We start from the raw sequence: 7,221 nt of genomic DNA, 5'->3' as shown, positions 1-7,221 counted from the left end.
ACTGAACCGATCAATCGATTAACCGACTGATTATGGTTTGATTCCGGTTATCAAATTTCCAAAAATTGGTAATACCAGTTCGGTTATGAAAAGTGTCACATGGTTTGGTTAACCGAACCGTGAGCTCCCCTAATTATGCCACAATATTCCCCTTGGTTTGTGATAAATTGCTCTCTTCTGTTATTCTGTTATTGTTCCCAATTGTATAAAATCATAAAAATCTATGAGATGGAATAATCAATAAAAACCCCAAAGCTAGAGAAATGTCATAGAAAGATAGGTTGAAAAAACATAAGAGTGGTCAGGATTTTCATGGAACCATACGTCACAAATGGGTGACTTGTTGAAAATATATCATCATAAGGTCAATGCAGGATAACCAAGAAAACACTTTAAATTTGTTAATTTTTAGTTTATGCTTTGTAAAAGAGAAATCCCGCATGGTCACAGTGGTTAGGGCTCTAACCCGTTGCTTGGTATTGTGAGAATGGGTGTGGTTGCGGTTGCGGTGGAGGAGAAAAAAGAAACAATGGATTGAGAACAACAACCAGAACTGGATCGAGGAAGAACGACTTATTGGGGAGGAGCAAAACGGGCAATTTTATGGTTCATGGTTGCAGCGGCACTGTTGCAAGAGAGGAGCTCGACGGGAGAAAGGAGAAGGTGAGGGGAGAAGACGAAACAAGGGATAAGCTGCTTCTCTCCTGCTTCAAAATTCTTCAGATGCAGTAACACCATTTAAAAGTGGTTTCCGGCAGGAAAAGGACGTTTTCCGGTGGAAGGAAGGAGATCACATCTGCGCCCCCACAAACGCCCCACATATATGCACATCTCAGCGTGCATTCAGAACATCATTTGGGGCGTTTGTGCGTACTGCGTAGGGGTGCAATTGGATCGGTCGGATCCTATCTAATCCGATTTTTCAGTTTTTCATGCGCTACAATGCATGAAAGAGGCGAGACTGAGAGAGGACTAAGCAAGCAATGCACATGAAGAGTCTATTCTCAAGCATCAAACATCGGGAAAAAAAATCCAAAGAGAAATAAAGAGGGCATTACAATTTAGAAATCAAAAAGATTCAGCCTAGACCCAGACGATAGTTGGTTGGTTGGTTGAATTAGACCAATTGAGAAGGGAGTCAACTAAAGAAAGATGAAAAATCTACTCCGTGACATTACTCTATTTGAAAAAAATTCTTGACACTAAGAATTAGAAGCGCAAGCGAGTGGGATAGAGCTTGTGGAAAATAAGATTTTCCAAATAAAAGACCAGCGGCGTGATGGTGCCAATTACTTGCTAATTAAAACATAGACTTGGGAATGATGTCGTGATTATTATGATTACTATTTCAGGCTGGCATGCATGAAAGGGGTCTAATGGGTTTGGGAAATTGGAAAAACTTTCACTCAAATGAAAGGATATATCCATGCTCATCCTTAACAGCTCCTAACCGAAACATGGAGACCAAAAGATGTATCACGAATTGTGAATTTAATGGGGCCCAACTAAATGACAATCAAATTTAAATGAAAATCTATAGAAAAAGTATGATGGCTGTCATATCAAGAGGGATAGCTTGACCGAAGTAATAAAATCTTGGGGTCAAATTCTTCCTGATTAGCCATTTCAGCAAGTTTCAACAATCAATTTTGATTGGATTATACCAAAATTGGTGGAGAAAATCTTGCCAACAGATATTTAAAGCTAATCTTGTGGGTCCCCCCCCAAAAAAAAATAAATAAAATGCTTGATTCATATCTGAATTGGGTGGACCTTTCACTATAAAAAGGGATGGGGGGCTTTCTTGTTGGAATGGGCCTTTCTCCAATTCGACTCCCACCTTTCAACCACTACTTCCATTCGTCTCCGACTGTTTCCATCCATCTTCCATCGCTTCATTTGCTTTTCAAAAAATAAGTAGAATAAATGGGCTGCATTAAGATTAAAGAAGAAAGAAGAAAGGCTCTAACTCTTCAATTGTCGAAACACCAAATTGCTACAACATTAACCCGTGAAGTTCCAATCTTCAAACTCTCGTGATCCAAAAGGCTTTCGTCAATTCTACAAGCGAGGACATTGCTTTCAATTGTTTACATTCTAATTGATGAAGGAAAATTTGGCCCGACCTCTTTATTATGAGACACGTGGCAGAAACGACAGCTCGACAAAAGGGGTCAAGTCTAGGCGGCAACAAGGGCACACTCCGCCGAACTAACCCACCTTGTAACAGCTCAGGGTAGACTTCGCCCAACTGCGCCTTGTAACAACTCGGGATAGACTTCGCCGAACTACCATCTTGTAACAGCTCGGGGTAGACTTCGCCGAACTGCCACCTTGTAACAGCTCGGGGTAGACTTCGCCGAACTGACCGCCTTGTAACAGCTCGGGATAGACTTCGCCGAACTACCACCTTGTAACAGCTCGGGGTAAACTTCGCCGAACTACCATCTTGTAACAGCTCGGGCTAGACTTCGACGAACTGCCACCTTGTAACAGCTCGGGGTAGACTTCGTCGAACTGACCGCCTTGTAACAGCTCGGGATAGACTTCGCCGAACTACCACCTTGTAACAGCTCGGGGTAGACTTCGCCGAACTGCCACCTTGTAACAGCTCGGGGTAGACTTCGCCGTACTGCCTTGTAACAGCTCGGGACACACTTCGCCGAACTGACCCACCTTGTTACAATTCGGGATACCTCCGAGCTCAAGACCGCCTCGCTCAGCACTTCGCATCATCTTCTAGGCACCAAAGCCAAACAAGTCGTACCATGCCTGGCACCAGGGAATTCCGTGCCCGAGGGCGCCCCGCCTAACTGACTTGGGATATGACGTTTTGGCAGCAGCACTCTAAACGACCACCTGCCACCGCCACTGACGCCGCCATCTCCAGTTAGACGGTTAGGCAGTGACGGTTCTGTCTCAGCAGAAGGGACGATAGCCGAGTTGACAAGCGCAAGAGTAATCATACCCGATCTGACAAGGGCCTCGGGACGAGTACGTGAAGCGACTATAAGAGCCCCCTGCCCCCCGATAACAGAGGTATGCAAAAACTTTGTGCTATCTGGTATTACCTTGCTTTTGAAAGATTCTAACTTGAGCTTCGGAGCCTCTACACCGAGTTCCCCCCGGAGCTTTCCCATCTCTCCCGTTTCAGGATCCCTGCTACCTCGTTCGAAAGCAAGGCAGCGGACAGCTAAGACCAGCCGGATCGCGCTCCATCACTAATCATTGATTGAGCGTCAGTAAATCTTCGTTAACACAAAGTTGGGAATTACTTGATTCTCATAATTGCAAGTTCTAGTCGCGGTTTAGGCTTTCGTACAAAACAAGAGAATCAGAGGGTTTGCTTTGCAAAAAAAAAAAGGACTTTGTATCCCACTTAAATTTTTGCAAAAAAAAAATTAATTAAATTTCTTTGAATTTGTCCGTATAAATTTTTGTGCTCCAAATTTAGCGTGAAATTTGTATTGACAAATTTCTAACACCCCCGATGGGACCTTTCTTTCCTCTCATCTCTCAAGTCAACACATCAACTTTGTTTTTGAAAAACGGTTTGGACGAATGGCTCCAAAGAGAACCGTTTCAAGCATCGTTGGGAACAAGAAAAACGCCATATAGCTCAAGCTCGTCCGGATCAAGTGCATTTTTAGCCTCCAACTACGAGAGGCCAACCACTCATTTCATGACAAGGTCCAAGAATTCACAATTGGTTGCATCTCTTACTCCTTGTACAACTCTAGGGGTCCCTTCAAAAAGCGGAAACACCAAAACGAAACCTTTAAGGCTACCAATGGTGAAGGACGCTACTAAGGAAGGGGTAGCTCCGAGAAAAGAGTTGATCTCAACAGCTCCACTTGAGCATCCAAGTGGACAAATACCCGTGTCGGAAGCGGAATCTAATGTCGGCTCAAGGTCCGACTCTCATCCCAACTCCTCTAAGACTAGAGGATCCAATTACATACAGACACACTCCTACACTTCGGTAGCACCTGTTATGATGCCAGGAGCTACTACAGTGGAAGAACAACTTACTGAGATGGCCACGGCCATCGCTAAGTTAACAAAGACGGTGGATGATAAAGACCTTCAAATTGCTTCTCTCATGAACCAAACGGAACAAATACAAACAACGACATCCAGTCAGGGGCCTTCACACCCACCAGGATTCACCCTGCAAGTAAACCCTCCCCTAAAGGAGTTACCGAAACCTACTAACATACGGGACGCCCAACATGCTTCGGTTGCCTCCCTCTCACTACAGCAACTCCAAAACATGATAGCCGACACAATACATGCTCAATATGGGGGTGTTCCACAGTCATCATTGATGTATACTAAGACATACACTGAGCGCATTGATCATATGCCTATGTCATTAGGGTACCAGCCCCCGAAGTTTCAACCATTGGACGGGAAAGGTAACCCCAGGCAACATATTGTGCACTTCGTTGAAACATGCAACAATGTCGGGACCAATGGTGATTTGATGGTGACGCAAGTTGTACGATCTCTACGAGGAAATGCTTTTGACTGGTACACTGACCTCCCTTCTGGATCAATCAATAGTTGGGATCAATTAGAAAGAAAGTTCTTGGATGGCTTCTACAGTACTTGACGTACTGTAAGCATGTATGAACTCACCCCCACAAAACAAAAGAAGGATGAACCAGTTGTTGACTACATTGACAGGTGGAGAAATCTCTACCTTAATTGTCGAGACAAGCTCTCAGAAGCTTCAGCTATTGATACTTGTATTCAAGGCATGCATTGGGGTTTGAATTACTTCCTCAAGGGAATAAAACCCCGAACATTTGAGGAATTGGCTACCTACACCCATGACGTGGAACTTAGCTTGGCTACCTTTGGAGAACATCGCTTGGACGATTTCCAAAGGGAAAAAGAAAGATGGTGAAAATGAGACAAAATCATCTAGGTCGGTGCAAGTTCTAGCAACCTCAATAGCCCCTCTCACGGTTATTGGGAAGAAAAAAAGCAAAAAAGAAATATAATCAAATACTCAACAAGAAAAAGAAAATTCAAAACTCACTCTTAAGGAATTGGAAGCGGAGGTGTATCCATTCCCTAACTCAGATGTCCCAGAAATGTTGGATGCCCTTTTAGCCAGAAAAGCTTATAGAGCTTCCTGATAGTAAACGACTAAAAGAGGAAGGGAAAATTGATCATCCGAATCACTATCGTCACCATCAGGTAATTAGTCACCCCATTGAGAAACGTTTTGTCCTCAAAGATAAGATAATGCAATTGACCGAGTTAGGAGCGATCGAACTACATCCAAGTGAGGACATAGCCACCATCAACATGACAACTATTGCATTCAGATCCTTTGAGACTAAAGCTCTTCAATGCCCTCATCGTCCCGTCATCCATGAACTTACACCGGGGGCATCACTAAATCAAACCAAAATCCCTACTGACCCTTCTATCGTGGCTATACGCGGGGGTAATACTAAATCGAGCACAAGCACAGGCCTTAAGTCCCAAGGAAATTCATTTACCCCAGCCCACCGCGTCACTCTCAAAAGATGATTGGACTATCACTACACGTCAAGAGCGTCATGCGATACACCAATCCACTCCACCTTGTTGACAATCAAAGAAAATTAAAAGGAATGTTCGATCACAAAGACTCCCCAAAAGCAAGAAAAAGACAAGGCAAGAACATTGTTGGCCAGCCACCACGAGTGGTAACTAATGAAGTTTTGAAACAAGTCCCTTGATTTCCAATTACTCTACAAGAGTACTTACAAACGGGATTCTTCTCCAGATGATGTGTAGTTGTGCACAGTCACATGTTACACGAAAAGAAAATGAGTCAAAGTTTGCTCATAGATATGAGCCTAAAATATCTATGCTCCTAGATACGAGCTTAAACTATCTATTAGAAAGAGAAACTCACTCAATTCCCTCCTGGATATGAGTTTAAACAATCTATACTCCCAGATACGAGCCTAAACCTAAACCATCTATTAAGGAAAAAAAAAACTCACTCAAATACACTCCTAGATATGAGCATAAATTATCTACGAGACTCCAGAGTATAAGTATAAACTATTTGACTTCCTAAACAACTCAAGGTTTGCTCCTAGATACGAGACTAAACTGCCTATAAGACTCTAGGGCATGAGTATAAACTACTTTAGACCCTATAAACCTAAATTATCTATGCTCCGAGATATGAACATAAACTATTTGCAAGACTCTTGAGTATGAGTATGAGTAACTCAAAGTTTGCTCCCATATACAAGCATAAACTATCTATAGGACTCCCGAGTATGAGTATAAACTATTCAACTTCCAAAATAATTCAAAGTTTGCTCCTGGATATGAGCATAAACTATCTACAAGACTCCTGAGTACGAGTATAAATTATTCAATTTCTAACGTAACTCGAATATGCTCCTGGATATGAGCATAAACTGTCTACAAGACTCCTGAGTATGAGTATAAACTATTTAACTTCCAAATTAACTCAAATTGTGCTTTCGGACACGAGCCTAAACTATCCACTAAGTGCTCCTAGATAAGAGCTTAAACTATCTATAAAGCCCCAAGTCGTAAACTACTTTGTGAACTACATCATGACTTGATCTCTCTAAGGGGTACGTAGGCAACCTGAAAAGATGCAGTTACAAAATAAATCATTTGCTTCGCTCTTGGATACATGAGTATAAACTGTGAACGGTCAAATCAAATAAAAAAAAATTACTCATAACCTACAAGAGTGTAAATTTTACAAGTCGATGATTGCATTGTCAATTACAATAACAACCACCAATTTAGAGGACATTTGTTGGTATATAAATTTTGGGCCCAAGAAGTGAAGTAAATAAGACCCAATATGAGATTAAATGAAAATGACCTATTGAGTCCACTAACAGGAGAGACCCAGCAGCTCGTGAAATCAAATGAGGGCATGTCGGACCCACTAATGATGAAAGGCATCTTGGTAGGACCCAAAATATTAGCCCAATTAGCCCAATAAAACATTGGCGGGCCTAATAGAAAATTCCTTCGATGCAAAGAAAAGGAATTTCTTTTTGAATTCAAATCTGTCATCGAACCATAAAGGGCTGAATCTTAAATTAGGATATGTGGAATCTCATTTAAAAGGCAACTAAGGCATAATTGGTCAACGAATTAAGGAAGTCATGGTTGGTCAATGCACTGAATGATGCATGGGCCCAATCCCTTTGCCAAGTG

This window comes from Nelumbo lutea, chromosome 3, assembly GCF_056320005.1.
Source record: "Nelumbo lutea isolate HS-2025 chromosome 3, American lotus-T2T, whole genome shotgun sequence".
Taxonomy (NCBI): domain Eukaryota; kingdom Viridiplantae; phylum Streptophyta; class Magnoliopsida; order Proteales; family Nelumbonaceae; genus Nelumbo; species Nelumbo lutea.
This window is presented reverse-complemented; position numbering follows the sequence as displayed.